General features: G+C 43.8%; 1 pseudogene; it reads right to left on the bottom strand.

Moving 5' to 3' along the window:
* Positions 1-13810: 13810 nt before the first annotated feature.
* On the bottom strand, positions 13811-13925 carry LOC136650772 (5S ribosomal RNA; annotated as a pseudogene).
* Between the last annotated feature and the right edge of the window lie 1802 nt (positions 13926-15727).

Consider the following 15727-nt stretch of genomic DNA (forward strand, 5'->3'; position numbering starts at 1 on the left):
GGGTGCATACCCTTCCTATGGAGGGCAGGCAGGTGAGCAAGCAGGTACATCTCTACCCCCTTCTTCTTACTTACAAAGACCGCACACCTAGCGGCGACAGTGGGCAGGGAATTCAGGCAGCTTGCTTTCCCTGGTCAACACACTTTCTGTTTGAAATGAATAGTTTGAAATAGTTTCAGACTTCTGCTTCAGAAGCACCAAGTAAGTGAGAAGTGATTTGGAGCACGGCAGCTTCCTCTCACACCCCGCCCGCCCCGGCTGCTTCTACTGTGATCATTTTCCAGCTTGCTCTCAAAAAGTTGGAAGAAGATTGGAGCAACCAGTGGAGTGGCAGGATGGAGAAGATGGTGGGCTTGTTCGTTCACTGCACCTCCAAGGATGCTACTCCATGTGGTCATTTCAAGTTGCCTTACGGATGGGCAGCTCCTGGTTGAAATTTCTCCTCGTTGAAATCCAAACTGAATATGCCCATGTTGAAACAGTTGTATGAGCACTCGACTGCATGCCTCAATTTCAGGCTGCTTGAGGTGAGGCATATTTTCTAGATTTGCCCACCCAAGTTCATTAAAATGGAAGAGCAGAAACTGTTACCATGTTTATGTGGCAAATGTGCTATAGTACTCGACATCATTGTGAAACATTCTTGCTTAAGAAGGTCTTATTAGACCTGGACTCTCTTTGGAATTATTGGTCAGTTTCCTTTTTTCCCCCCTAGGCTAGTGTTTCTCACACATTTAGCATCAGGACCCATCTCAGAATAAGAATCTGTCAGGGCCCACTGGAAATGATGTCATGACCAGAAGTGACATCATCAAGCAGCTAAATTTTTAACAACCCTAAACTGCTATCCTATTCACACTTACCCAGGAGTAAGTCCCATTTACTTTTATTGTTAAAAGAATATACAGAGAAGCTTGTTAAAACTACAGGTCTGTAACATTTCCCCAAATGCAGTCACATACCATGGTAGCATCAAATCAAATATATTTAAAATAAAATATTGAAATGAATGGGGGCCCACCTGAAATTGGCTTGCGATCCACCTAGTGGGTCCCGACCCACAGTTTGAGAAATACTGCCCTAGGCCACAGTGCATGCACTGGTGCCAGACATTCCTCAGTGAAACTGATTTCCTTCATTCATTTCATTCTGACTTCAGGCCAGATGTTGGGGGGGCAGAGACTCTTTTAGTAGCAAGGGTGGGAGAATCTTTATCATATAATTAGAGCAGTCAAAAGTTTTTGATATTGCATATCAATCCTCAGCTTCTCTGGCATACAAGGGGACTATAAACCTGTGCTTTTTGTTTTGTTCTAGTTCTTCCTCTGGACAGTCTCAGCAACAAATAAAGGTTGGCGATTGCTGTTCTATACCATATAAGTTATATTACGGGGTATCATAAGGTTTTATCTTGTTACCAATATGATTTAAGCTATTTCTGTCCAACGTTGCATGTATACAACAGGGATCAAATGTGTACACCTGTGTGCTGGGCAGAAATGGGTTAATATCTGTTACTGTAAAAACCGGAAATCCATCACTATGTATTTTACTAGTAGATTTACTAGTAGATTTACTAGAAAAATCTAGTAAGAATGAGAAAGTTCAAGAGTCTCTGGACATTCACTCTCCAATCAGTTGGAATGTGACAACACTGGTAGTTTCGGTGCAGTGCTTCCTAGTTCTTCGTTGTCAGAATGAGACTCTCCAAGGATGCTTCAAAGCTTCCCATTTGGACTAGTTGGTACTAGAAACTCTCAAGACAATTAAGAGCTTTGTGTTTTTACTAGTGGAAACTTATTCTGATGGATTTTGTGGTTTTATTGCAACAGCTATACAGATCTGCTGAGAGAACTCATATCAACACTTTTTCCTCATACACAGTAGCGTAGCTAATGAATGTGTAGCCCGGCGCAGAGCTCATAATGATGCCCCGGAAGTGATGTCACAACCGGAAGTGACATCACACCCAGGCTTTTTAAAAAGTGCAAATTGGGGGGAAAACTGACTCCTCCCCCAAGCAGTTCACCACTCACTTGACCTGTGACCTCTCCCCCAGCCAGTGGCATAGCTAAGGCATCTATATGCTACCTGGGATCAAAGAAGATTTTGTAGCCCCCCTCCACAACAAAATCAAATTTAATTAAGTATATAAATCAACAGTGTGCCCCTTATTGGTTAGAGACTCTGTGCTGGGTGAAGAGGGATGGTTATTCTCCCCCTGCTAACTATAAGAGGAGCACCACTTGAAAAAGTGCCTGTTTACCAGTTAGCGGAGTAGCTGTGTTATAATACATGGAAATGAGAGCTATTAACACCTTAGTGGTTCCATGCTGTATCATAACATCTCATTGGCTCTCAGAACAATCGGTCTCATGGGTCAGTTTTCAGTTAAGAAAATAATAATAATAATAATAATACAGGTATTTATATACTGTCTTTCTTGGTCGTCAGATTTCTCCTCAGACTTTATTCAAGGCGGTTTACATAGGCAGGCTGTTCTAAATCCCCGTAGGGATTTTTACAATTGAAGAAAGGTTCTTCAGAACCACAACATTTCAGATGGATCTTTCTGATCTGGTATCACATTCTGACCTCCAGTTTCCTCCCACGCAAGTTGACAAGCAGCTCCTTCATCTCTCACATGGAGGGCAGCCAAGATGCTTCTTCACTCATACTAAAGAACAGGTGGAATAACTCGGCTCGTCAGCTGCTTCAAGGTCTCACCATTCAAGGTGCCAGTGGCCTCGAACTGGCGACCTACGGATGTTATCTTCAGGCAAACAGAGGCTCTACCCTCTAGACCAGACCTCCTGCCCACTTTTTGTTCTATAAGGCAGTTGTGTTTTTGTTTTCTGGTTAATTGGCCATAACTTTTGATAGAATACAGATATTCCAATGGGGTTTGTTTCATTGCATTCTGTATTAAAGTACCTTTCTAATGATATATAACATTATGGTATTTTTCGTACATACCAATTTTTTTCACAATTTAGGCCACTAGTGTCAAGCCCAGCTTGTTGCCCCCCTAAAGCTTGTTGCCCAGTGTGATTGCTACTCCCTGTACCCCCTTAGCTATGCCACTGCTGGTACATCTGTAATGCCAAATATTCAAACTCAGTATGGTAAGGGCAGTGTTGAGTATTGGAATCGGGCAGCTGCAAAGGTCAATGGCTAAGAGACTGAGTGGTAAATTAGAACCTTCCGCCTGCATATCTTACCTCTAACCTGAACTCAGTAGGTAGTTTTTAAAACTGAATGTGAGCTACCTCTATCGGAGCGTTACCATTCTTGCTGGGGGTATTAGGACACTAGGTGTTTACTCTGGAACAGCCATGTTTTGTTCAGTCGCATTTTACGGGCAGCTATAAAGCATTGTTCTTCTGTATTTTCCCCATGCTTCATCTATATCTTTTCAGACCAAGAAAACCAGACTTTAAGTAATGAGCAGCCGAATCCTAACAAGCTCGGCACAGCCAGACCACATGGCTTGCTCTGTATCCAGCAATAGTTGGGAGCCAGCTGGAGGTCTCCTCAGGGTAAAGGGATATTTTTCCCCCCTCACTTCAAGTAATGTCTCAGCCTGTCCAATGGGGTTATGTGGATCTCTGCCAGCTGTTTAGCTGGCGCAATCCAAGAAGCCCATGTAAGGCTGCCTGGCCTGGGAGGAAAGATAGGATATGGTGGAGGAGGTCTCCGAGGCCCAATCTGCCCTCGTTCAGCCCTTCCCAACCCTGAAGCACCCCCTCCCTGCCCAGAGCCTCCAAGAGGAATTTTAATAGGGAGTATGACGTTTCTTTTGGACATCTTCCCAAAGGAGGAGGGTAGGGTTGAAACAGAGCAAGGGGGGGTGGTGACAGAGGTGGGCAGTATAGGGACAGGAGGGGTGAAACAGGGTGAAAGGATGGTGGTGATGGAGAATCTCTGGAGCCTAGGTCTACTGGGCTTCCTGATGAGGAGCCCACATCTACCAGCCTGCACTGAGTTGGCAGCTAAATACAGTAATATGGAAAACCAAACATACTCCTCTCTCTAAAAATCTTTAAATGTAGAAAATCATTGCAGAAAATCATCACCACTGTATTTAGGCTAACACTAGAATGGAAGGTGTGTACCAAAACGTACTTCTGCAGCAGCTGTACTCCCTAAGCTCCTATACACTCCTTCATGGTAAGGAGATCCACAAGCCAAGGAGCTATTGTGGTAGGCCAATTATCTCCCAATTTTGACAAGGAGTGTCATGTACTATTTGCATTCTTCAGTCTGGTGCATATGAATTGTGGTAGCAGCCACTGCCATGTGTCCTCAAGCATCCCACATGGGCAGCGGGTCCAAATAAGATTGCAAAATGTAAGATCCCAGGAAAAATTCTGGGCCCCCTCCTTTGGCTCCTGGGCCCCTTTTTGACACCTTTACCTCCTGCTCTCTTGTGCCCTGTCCATGCCACGCTTCCCACACCCCTGTGTTGGTGCAAATCCTATCTCATCTGGTGACCCTGGATTAGGATACAGTGGCAGTGAAACTACCCATTGGCACTGCTGACTCTGGAGTCATTGCAAATGTGCCTTATGGCACATTTTCAGCACTCTAGACCAGCGCAGCAACTGCTACACTGGTACAGTGCTCCTTTAGGATTGTGCTCAGTAGAATAGTAAGGGCCCAATCCTATCCAGCACTGAGAAGCTGTGCCAATATGGCATGCACTGCATTCTGTGGTGAGGGAGCAGTCACAGAGGCCTCCTCAAGATAAAGGAATGTTTGATCTATTACCTTGGGCCTGCATGTGGCTTCATTGGTAGCGTAAAGTTGATAGGATTGGGCCCTAAATAGAACCATCTCCTCCACAGGCAGATCTTCTTAGTGCTCTTCTTCCATTCTTTTCAAGAGGTTTAGGGCGCAATCCTAACCCACTTTCCAGCACCGACATAAGGGCAATGCAGCTCTGAGGTAAGGGAACAAACATTCCCTTATTTTGAGGAGGCCTCCATGAGTGCCACCCAACTGCAGGATGCAGCACACATCCGATTGGCACAGCTCTGCCAGTGCTGGAAATCGGTTAGGATTTGGGCCTTAGTTGTGCAGTAATAACACAGGCCAACACACATTTTGCTTCCTTAAATGTTACACCAATTCCTGGGTATATTTAGGGTGCTGATTCCAAAAATGGCATCTGTTTTGCCCTATCACATCTAGTTTTGGTGACACGGCATAGCCTCTTTAGTGAATGGTTCAAGCAGTTTCCTCATGAGGAAACCTACACCATGGCTTCCTCATGAGGAAGCTGCTTAAACCATTCACTAATGAGGCTGTACTATATCTCCTAAACTAGACGTGATAGGGCAAAACGGATGTCATTTTTGGAATCGGCACCCCAAATTCATATCAAACCATCATAAAGTTTGGGAAAAACTTTTCTGACCCTCAATTTTGTAGGCCTGTGTAATCAAATAAGTGAGACCATTTCTACACTTTAGTACAACCTCACTAGTACTTTTCCTGTTAACTCCAACATACAAGAGTTTTTAAAGGAATTAACTTTTGATTTGCACTAAAATGCCTTTTTCTTAAAAAGCATCCTAAAATATTTGCATATTGGAGCTCACATGAAATAGCTTTGTAGCTCAAAATTTTAAAACTGATTTAAAGACACATGCTGCCTTTTCAGCTGGTGCCATTTTAGCACTGTTCCAATTTTTTCATATTTTAATTAGTGCTAAAACACGTTCCTGATTCTATTTTTTTTCTTTTGAATTATTGAAGTAATTGTGAAGGAGCACTTAAGTTATAAAAGTGGTTTAGTGCAATTTTTAAAAAACCGCAAGTTTTAAAACTAAGTACAAAATGATATGTTCAAGGGAATGGTCCTTTCTCCACCTATATGGCTAGGTTATGCCCAGCGTGTGCATGGAACACATGAAGTTGTACACATAAAGAGACACAAAATGCTAGCCCCCCCAGAGTTGGGTCATTCAGTTTGTAGTAGAACATGTGGCTTAAAGAAGAAGAAAAAAAAAGTGCTAAATTAAAATTCAGGATTTGAAATAGTTTATTTAGTTAAATGATTTCTACCTTGTCTTTATTGCCACAGTGGGGCATCCAAAGCAGCTTATGACATATCAAATCATAGTAAAATACAATAAGTAATTCTGATCCAAGTATTTGTTAGACTCTCCCCAGCTGGAGCCTGGTTGTAAGCTCCTTCTATATCTCTGACAGCACCACTTGCCTCTTTTATCAGTTCCTTCTTTAGAAAGATTAACTGAGCACTGGGTAAATATGTTTACATTTTTCCACCACAGAGTTTTGTACCTTAAGGGACTGAAATTTGGCTTTCTCTGCTGGCACATAGAATTAGAAAAATGCCTACTCGCTCATGTAGTAAGAAAATGTGCCATATATACATTTTCTGCATAGGGTATTGGCAGCCTGGACACTTTCAAATAAGTCCATGGCAGTATTTCAATGATTTATGGTGGCACTAGAGCACCTAAATTATGGCATTCAGTTTTGGATGCCCTGCTAACATAAGCAGGGGGTGCCTTCATGCAAAGCAAAGGTTTGTTTTTTGTGCATTTGTTTCAAACCCACAAAGTTAATTGGGTTCAAAAACCTACTTGCACACATTCTCACATTCCTTGTATTTTACAGACAAGGGGTAATGATCCTAACAGTGAACGCCCTGCAGCTTCAGTGAAGTGAAAAATTGAAGAGCTGTTTTCTCAAGTAATTTGACTCTATACAGCTGGATCAATAGTCAATATTTCCAGGATTTGGCTGCAAGATAAACACTGCTTTCCCTTCATTTTAATCACTAAGCATTTCACTAAGATTGTAGGCAAAGATGTTTGTGGGATATAAATGTAGTAAAAGAGCTTAAATGAAACTTCTTCATAGGTGTGTGGAAAAGGCAAACTTTAACTGAATTGTCCGGGATGGTTATCAAAGTGACAGAAGGCAAGGACAATAGCTCAAAGGAGCAGAGGCAGAGTTGGCCTGCTCCCCCACCAAGTCAGTATGATTATGGTCCTGTTTCATGCATTGATTATTAACACTTGGGATAGCTGGGGAGACAGTCACACTGCACTAGTTCACACATGCATGTGCAACATTTGACTACAAAATCAAGTGATGGTTTGCATGTGGGAATGAGCCATTACTAGAAGTGGGCTTTTTTTGTGATAATGAAGAAAAAAAAATTAACACTGCTTTCTGCACTTCTAATTTGAGTAGGTAAGAAACTTCCAACAGCAGGGAGAATAAGCCTAGTTCTACTTCTTGAAGTCAGGAGACTCAAAGCCAGAACACTTCAAGCCACAGCTACCTACCCGTGGCCTCTAAGAATGTTCCCTGCTTCCAGACTCCATTATGGGTTAAAATGAAAGCTTGGTGGCATGTGCTTATTCAGCAACATAGGTCCAACTTCTAGCAGTTGGGGTACTTGGTTGATAGCCAGGACTCATTTTAGTAAAATTTTTCAAAACCCCATAAGAACATAAGAACAGCCCCACTGGATCAGGCCATAGGCCCATCTAGTCCAGCTTCCTGTATCTCACAGCGGCCCACCAAATGCCCCAGGGAGCACACCAGATAACAAGAGACCTCATCCTGGTGCCCTTCCCCGAAACCTGCAAAAGAAGAAGAAGAAGAACCTTCTCTAATTCCTCTACATATTTTCTAACTCTTTTACATGCATGGGGCTGCATCTGCTAACACTATACCACCTATATCACCTACCCAGTACAATTTAAAGCAATTATAATTTATAAAAATGCACCCTTGGAACAAAAACACACAATACCACTTTCTGCACTTCTAACTTTGGAAAACACCCAAACTGAAAAAACCTGTTTTCATCCACCTGTAGCCATTACAGCTCTACTTTGAGTAACAAATTCCGTATTGCTACATCTCTTTTCAAATGCAATTATATTATAGGAGTCTGTTCACATATTCATTCATCATTGTTGGCATCCTTCAGTCTCGGAAGACTATGGTATCGCGCTCTGAATGGTGGTTCTGGAACAGAGTGGCCTCTCCAGTGCGTGAAGCCTGGGTAAAGTAGATATGGACGATAGATTGTTACCCGTGGAACAAATCCCCCCCTCTCCATGTTGTTGAAATGGTCCAATGGAAAGGCAGAAGCCAATATGGTTGGTTCCAGCGGCGTCGCAGCCATGAACTGCCTCAGGGACTCCGGTTCCGACTTTTGCATCGAAGTTGACTCCTGAAGCCTTTTCCATAACTGGATGTAGCCACAAGGCAGTGGAGGTTTGGGGTCAGAGTTTTCCTTCTCTCAGATGAGCTGCCTTCCTAGGCAAACAAGTCCCATCTACCCAGTGGCTGTTTAGTTGCCTCTTACGACAAGTACAGCCAAACGGAGGGCCTATTCTTATCCCCCAGGCCCCAGGGGTTACATATTCAAGGGCCAATCATAAAGAGTACAATAACCAAAAGCAGAGACATAGTGATGTGTCCCAGCAACATCTGGGGAGTTAATTTCTTCAAATATTGCTCTCCTAAAGCATAGAAGTTTATTGACTGGGCCAATACAGGATCTGATGATCTGCACTAATTTTGAGATGGGCAAGTATCTTTATTACATTTCAATCTCTTTTTTTCCAAACACGGATAACAAGGTGGTGTATAGTTCTCAGGTAGACTTCCACTTAGGCACTGACCAGACCTGGACCAGCTTAGTTTCAGCATAGTTTATAAACTCATCATGCTGCATCTAGTGTGATGAAAAGAAAATAGAAATAATTCCCTCTCCTGTGGTAAGTAAAGTGTTGTGAGGGGTGGATAGCTGGGCAGGAGGGTGTTTGAGGGATTAGAGTGCTGGCAAAGGTGTTAATGGAACCTTGAAATGGCTGATAAATGATCTGATTTGGGTGAGGGGAGAAAATATTGGGTCATGTTTGAGTCATTTGCAGCCCAATCCTATGCAGATCTACTCAGACGTAAGCTCCATTACAGTCAATGGGACTTACTCCCAGGGAGGTGTGCATAGGATTGTAGCCTTAGAGACATTTAGAGGACAACCTCGGAAAACCTGCTCATCATTTCTCTCAACCAGAATATTTGAAAGACTACCTTCTATACAAACCCACCCATCTTTTAAGTTAATCCACTGAGCAACTGCTCTGGGTGCTTCATCTTTAGTGAATGACTATTGTTGGCAGTGCCTTTTTGATCCTTCCTGGCACCTTGACTGTGGAATGACATCCCTAAACATATTTGCCTGGCAAAAATAGTTCTGTCTTGCTGCATTCTGAATGCCTGCTGCATTCTGCTTGTAGCGAAAATATCTATTTGCAGGTTTTTTTAATGATTAGACTGCTGCTGGTGGTGGTGTTTTGGTTGTTATTTCAGTTTTTTAACAGTTTTGATTGTCAGTTGTGTGTATTATCTGCTCTGTTTTAATTTTTATAAATCCCCTTGTGGGCTTGAGGGATGATGGGAATAAACCATAGGAAAGCTTATCATTCGATGCTACAAGACGGCAGAGCATGAATGCACCTTCAAGCAGTGGTGTAGCTAGAGGGCATGCAAAGCAGTAAGTTTTGCAGGGGGCCTTACCGCAGCATGCAAGGCGCCTCCCCTTTGGAGCCATTCCAGGCAGTGAGAGCAAAACAGAGTCCCACCACCTGAAATGGCTCCAAAGGGGAGGGAGAGGGGCCTCTTACAGGATGCGGTGAGCCTCCCTGCAAAACGTACTGCTTTGCACCCCCTCTAGCTATGCCACTGCTTTCAATAAATTAATACTGTCCCAGCAACTGCTATGTAGATACAGCACAGCCATTTTAATGATGGCTAAAGCTTGGGAAATTAGGAGAGAAATGAAGGCTCCTACTAGCATATAGCAAAATTTTGCAAAGCCTGTTTAAACTGAGCTTCTACTTGAAATCTGCTTACTTCAGTGAAAATGTGGCACAGCGTTGGCTGCGCTACTGAATATTAAGTTTCTTTGTGTGCTTTTGACTTTCCCTTGTTAGTTTCCATTCCAAGAGACCCTAAGCATAGAAAATCAAGCTGATGAATACAGAGGATGAATTAGCTGTGGTACACACACCCAGCCGTGCATTTCTGCCAACATATATCCCAAATGGAATTTACCTTGAGTTGTCACAGGTGAAACACATTAGTTCCCTCTGCTCAGGAATTCCTTGGAACAGAGCACATGTTACATGTTAATCCATCTCACCTGGATGGTTTACCTGAAATCTCTACTAAGGGGGGGGGGGATTCAATCATAATTACCCAGAGGACTAAAGTCCTGCACGAATTATAGTTTGCCAACCTTTTTCACCTAAAGCTTGATTTTTCATTGTAAACCATCATTGTTCATAACATAACTCCATCACAACATATACAGAGTGAGTGACTGTCTAGTGTGCTGGGCATTGCTCTAGAAGGTATGTGTGCAAATATCTGCTCGGTCATGACTCACTCAGGGCGCAATCCTAACCCCTTACATCAGTGCTTTCCAGCACTTTCCAGCACTAAGGGCAATGCAGCTGCAAGGTAAGAAAACAAACATTCCCTTACTTTGAGGAGGCCTCCATGAGTGACACCCAACTGCAGGATGCAACACACAGCCCATTGGCACCGCTATGCCAGTGCTGGAAAGCACTGACATAAGGGGTCAGGATTGCGCCCTCAGTGTAACTCACCAATAGCCTCAGTTCGTTATCTGTACAATAACACAGTAGTGAGAACTTCAACGGGGTGTTCTGAACAAAAAGTTCTTGAGCTGTGTTTATTTAGTTGGATGACATTATATCTTGCTGAACCCAGAGTATTCTAACTGGACAGCAAACATTTTTTATAAAATTAATGCAGAAAAAACCCTTTATTCCTACATTAGATTCACTGATTTTATCAGCTTGTTTAGAACATTGGCATCTTAATGTTTTAAAAGCCTGCTTTTTCAACGTTTTGCTCAGGGACTAAATATTGTTGGAGAACTGGTGTAGCATAGTGACTAAGAGATGGGCAGCCCAATCCTAACATACCCTGGAGTAGGCAGGCCAGCTGGTCTGTTCTGCAACCAAAGCAGGGCTGGGCTGGATTGTAGCACAACTTGGAATAAGGGGAATTCGTTCCTCTTACCCCATGTCATGCGGATGCTGCCCCTATGGGGATACTCAGTTCTGTGACACCTAACGAGGTAGCGCAGATCTGAGTGTCCCGGTGTAAGGCCAGGTTGCTCAGGAGTGGGCTTAAGATCCGGCCTAAGTGCCAGATCCTGATCCAACCTCCCCCTCTTGGCCTGATCCTCCCACTGGCCCGCTTGCCCCTGTCCCAGAACAGCCCTATTTCGCCCTCCCCCTGCCCTTCCCAGACCTCTGCACTGGCCTGATTTGGCTGGTGCGTACTCCTGTTCCTCTGGCACAGCGAGGCTGGTTTCTTTCTCTGGGCCAGTGCAAGGGACTTTCTTTGTGTGGATTACTCCCATGAACGTTTGTATAGGAGTGTACATAGCACAAGGTTACAATGCTACACACACTTTCATGGCACTACTGGTACAATCCTAGGTATGTTTACTCAGATGTAAACTCCACTGGGTTCAATAGGATTTACTCCTAGGTACACATGTATACAATTGCAACCTAAATCCCATTGAACTCACTGGGGTTTACTTCTGAGTAGACACTTAGGACTGCACTGTTAGGCAAACCACACCCTTTCAGTCTCAACACCACCACCCACATATGGGTGTAATAATACTTTACAGGTTTGTTTTAACAATTACGAGACAATACATGTGAAGTGCTCTGAACACATGCAAGTGCAATACAAATGCCATGTATAACTGGACAAAGAGGCACTTTTTAAAGTGGTGCTTGGCTTATATTTAGCAGGGGAGAGTAATGATCCCTCTCCTGCCACAGCACAGTGTCTTTACTAATGCTGTTGCTGGCATTCTTCTGCATCTTTTTAGATTGTGAACCCTTTTGGGACAGGGAGCCATTTAATTATTTGATTTTGTCTGTAAACTGCTGAGTGAATTTTTTTTTTGAAAAATGGTTGGCAACCTTCAGTCTCAAAAGACTATGGTATAAGCCTACAGCACCCGGTATTCCCAAGAGGTCTCCCATCCAAGTACTAACCAGGCCTGACCCTGCTTAGCTTCCAAGATCAGACAAGATCAAGCAGTATGGAAATCATCATCATCATGAACAATGTCTCTAAATGTAAAAAAAGAATAGGTGTACAAGTGCAAGGAAATTATGGAGTCCCATTGTCCCCTTACAACTTGGCTTTTGTGTGTAGTTGGAGGGAATGGATGACAGTGTGCCTACTTTTACCCACCCCTTCAATGAGGTGCTGCTCAGTAACTGAGGATCAACCTATCCTTTCATTCTGTCAGGATTTCAGAGTTTGAAGGCAATCTCAGCAGGGTCCAACGGCCGGTAGGAAAGTAATCTCAGGCATCTCTTATCACATGGGGCTGGTCAGATGACTACAGTATTACCTCAACTGGCCCAGTGTAAAACTGAGGGTTTGCACATCTCTGGTACATAATATTTATTTATAACTTTAATCATGTTGGGTTGTGTTTGACAAAACATTATAAATAATAGTCTCTTCAAAAGCACTCAAAACGCTTCATGGATATTATTTCAAGGGCATTTACAATATCCCCTAGAAGATGGGCCAGACTTAATATTTCCAGAAGATGGGAGGGGGGGAGAGAAGACTGAGGCTAGAGATCGCTGTTTAAAGCCACTCACTGAGTGAATGACTAAAGGCCCAAATCCTATCCAAGTTTCCAGCACTGGTGCAGCTGTGCCAACAGGGCATATGCTCCATAAGAACAGCCCCACTGGATCAGGCCATAGGCCCATCTAGTCCAGCTTCCTGTATCTCACAGCAGCCCACCAAATGCCCTAGGGATCACACCAGATAACAAGAGACCTCATCATGGTGCCCTCCCTTGCCTCAGGCATTCTGTGCTGGGATAGTAGTCACAGAGGCCTCAGCCTTTGGGTTGCATTGTGGCTGCATTGGTGCTGGAAAGTTGGATTGGATTGGGCCCTGAGTGAGCTGAGATATAAACGAAGATCTTTCAGCTCCTAGCTGATGCTCCTGGCGACACAACTTTACACCCTCCATCTGCACGCATTGTGATGCATATGGTAGGGCAATCCTGTACATGGTGTAGCTGTCTCTGTTCCCCATGTATGCAATGGGAATGTTAATGGTGAGGACAAACAAGGCAGAAAGCAAGACACAGAATGCAAATTGTTCACAATGATCAACATTGACAGTATCACTTTTTGCCTTTGGAGACAATTCTGTCTCTTCTGATTGAAAACTGCTGGAGCCTGCAACAGGTGTTTCTAAAACTCTGAAGCATTTTGATTTAATTATACAACCAGGCACTGCAGGACTCATAAAGTTTTCATGTTTTTGCCTCTGCCATGACACTTGCATGTAAGAGCTGCAGCTGTTAGAAGCTTTAAGAAAATCTTTTTCACCTTGTAAAAGCCGGAAATAGCAAAATCATACACACAAATCTAATCAGCACGAACATTCTGGTCTGAGCTGTTCATTTCAATAGCATTCTGAGTGAGAGTAATAAACAATGTGGAACCTTGTTCTTGCAAAGCCTGCCAGTTTTGAAATGGAATGAGGATAAACAGCATTCACAGGTTGAAATGAATGCATTTTCTCATGTGATTATGGCTTTTCTGAGTGTATGTTTCTGAAATATTCCAGGGGATAAGAGAATGATGGTGAAGAGATACAAGTGCAATACTGAGACCCTTATGGTTGGCAACCTTCAGTCTTGAAAGACTATGGTATAAGCCTACAGCACCCAGTATTCTCAGGCGGTCTCCCATCCAAGTACTAACCAGGCCTGACCCTGCTTAGCTTCCGAGATCAGATGAGATCGGGCATGTGCAGGGTAACACTGAGACCCAGAAGTATTTAAAATTGTGTTTGACATACAAAGAACTGAAGCTATTATGAATGACAGCACATGGCCTAATTCACCAGATTGGTGGGATTAATTCCACCAATCTCATCCAACTTTCCAGCACTAATGCAACCAAAATGCAACCCCAAGGTAAGGGGTTCCCTTACCTTGAGGAGCCTCTGTGACTGCTCCCCCACATGATGCAGTGCTCACCCACTTGGCACAGCTGCATTGGCACTGGTAAATTGGATAGGATTGGGCCCTTCGATTAACAAGTTATGTTTCATAGGTCCCTTCACACAGGTGTTTTCCCTACCATCATAACCTTCATATGTGAAGATTCCATAAGTTTCTATTCTCTGGATGTGTACCTGTTACATCTGGCAACAATTTCTGAGTGAGTGCACACACCACCAAATGATATTTGAATTATCTTTACATATAGTGGTGAAGCCCAATGACCACATTTCTGCCCTTCATCAGTATATTCCCTCACACAGAAAGTGCCATATAAGATGCCGCTACAGGGCTATGTCACTCTTGTTAGGGATGGCAAGCCCATGTCGACCACAAAGAGTCTTAATAGTAGGGAATTGCTGCAGCAGATGGGTAGTTAATGGCGACATCAGGTGACAGCTCGAGGTCAAGTGGTGAAAGCCTGCTGTGCAACTTCTCTCCAGGCAAGCACTACACCTGCTTTGTTGAGGGGTTGTGGGAAGGAAATGTTTTGCTAGCTCCTCCCACATGACTTGGAGCTTCTGATGTTACCAGAGTCACGTGACAGGAATTCATGCTGCTTCAGCAGTGCTGAAGGAGCATTAAAGGAGGTCCATGTGTACACACATCAGGGAACCATGGACTATCCTGCCCTGCTTCTGAGTGTAATTATATAATACGCATGTTTCTAAGCATGTGCTTGTCATGTTTACAAATTACTTATGCGCATGTCCATGTCAATTATCTAGATCAGCGGTTCTCAAAAATTTTAGCACCTAAAAAAAGTTTCACTTTACCAGCTGCTCAAGCCTCTGTGGCTATACTGGTGATTGGGCAGCAGTGCTCCCCCACAATAGTAGAGGCATTTCTGGAGGGGAGCAAAACAGCAAGTGTCTTCAGGTTCCTGAACGCCTGTGTACAGCAGTTCCTCCCCCTCCACTTCTGAGCCAATCACGCCTATGAAAGCAAAACGGAGGCATCTCCTCCGCTTTGCTTTTGCCTTCCCAAATGGCTCAGAGGGGGAGGAGTCGCTTTACACTTGCTGAAGACACTTGCTGTTTTGCCCCCCTCCAGGAATGCCTCTGCACAGTAGGAGGTTGTTTAACCCTTGATGCACATAGCCTAATCTGCCTTGTCAGTTTCGTGACCAACTAAAAATTGAATCATGACCCACTGGTGGGCCATGGACCCACAGTTTGAGAACTACTGATCTAGATCAGGGGTCCCAAACTCTGGCCCGGGGGCCACTTGTGGCCCTCGGGGGTTCCCAATCTGGCCCGCAGGGAGCCCCCAGTCTCCAAAGAGTCTTTGGCCCTCCAGATATTTACTGGGGCCCATACTGGCCTGACACAGCTGCTCTCAGCATGAGGATGGTTGTTCAACCTCTCGCCTGAGCTATGGGACGAGGGCTCCCTCCACTACTTGCTGTTTCATGTCTGTGATGCAACAGTGGCAGCGAAGGAAAGGCTGGCCTTGCTTTGTGCAAGGCCTTTTATCAGACTTGAGCTTCTGCAAGACCTTCATTTATTCATATAAGTTACATCTTTAATAAATTCATTTATGTAAATTTATTCAAATTTTAAATGT

The sequence above is a fragment of the Tiliqua scincoides genome, chromosome 4, assembly GCF_035046505.1.
Source record: "Tiliqua scincoides isolate rTilSci1 chromosome 4, rTilSci1.hap2, whole genome shotgun sequence".
Lineage (NCBI taxonomy): Eukaryota > Metazoa > Chordata > Lepidosauria > Squamata > Scincidae > Tiliqua > Tiliqua scincoides.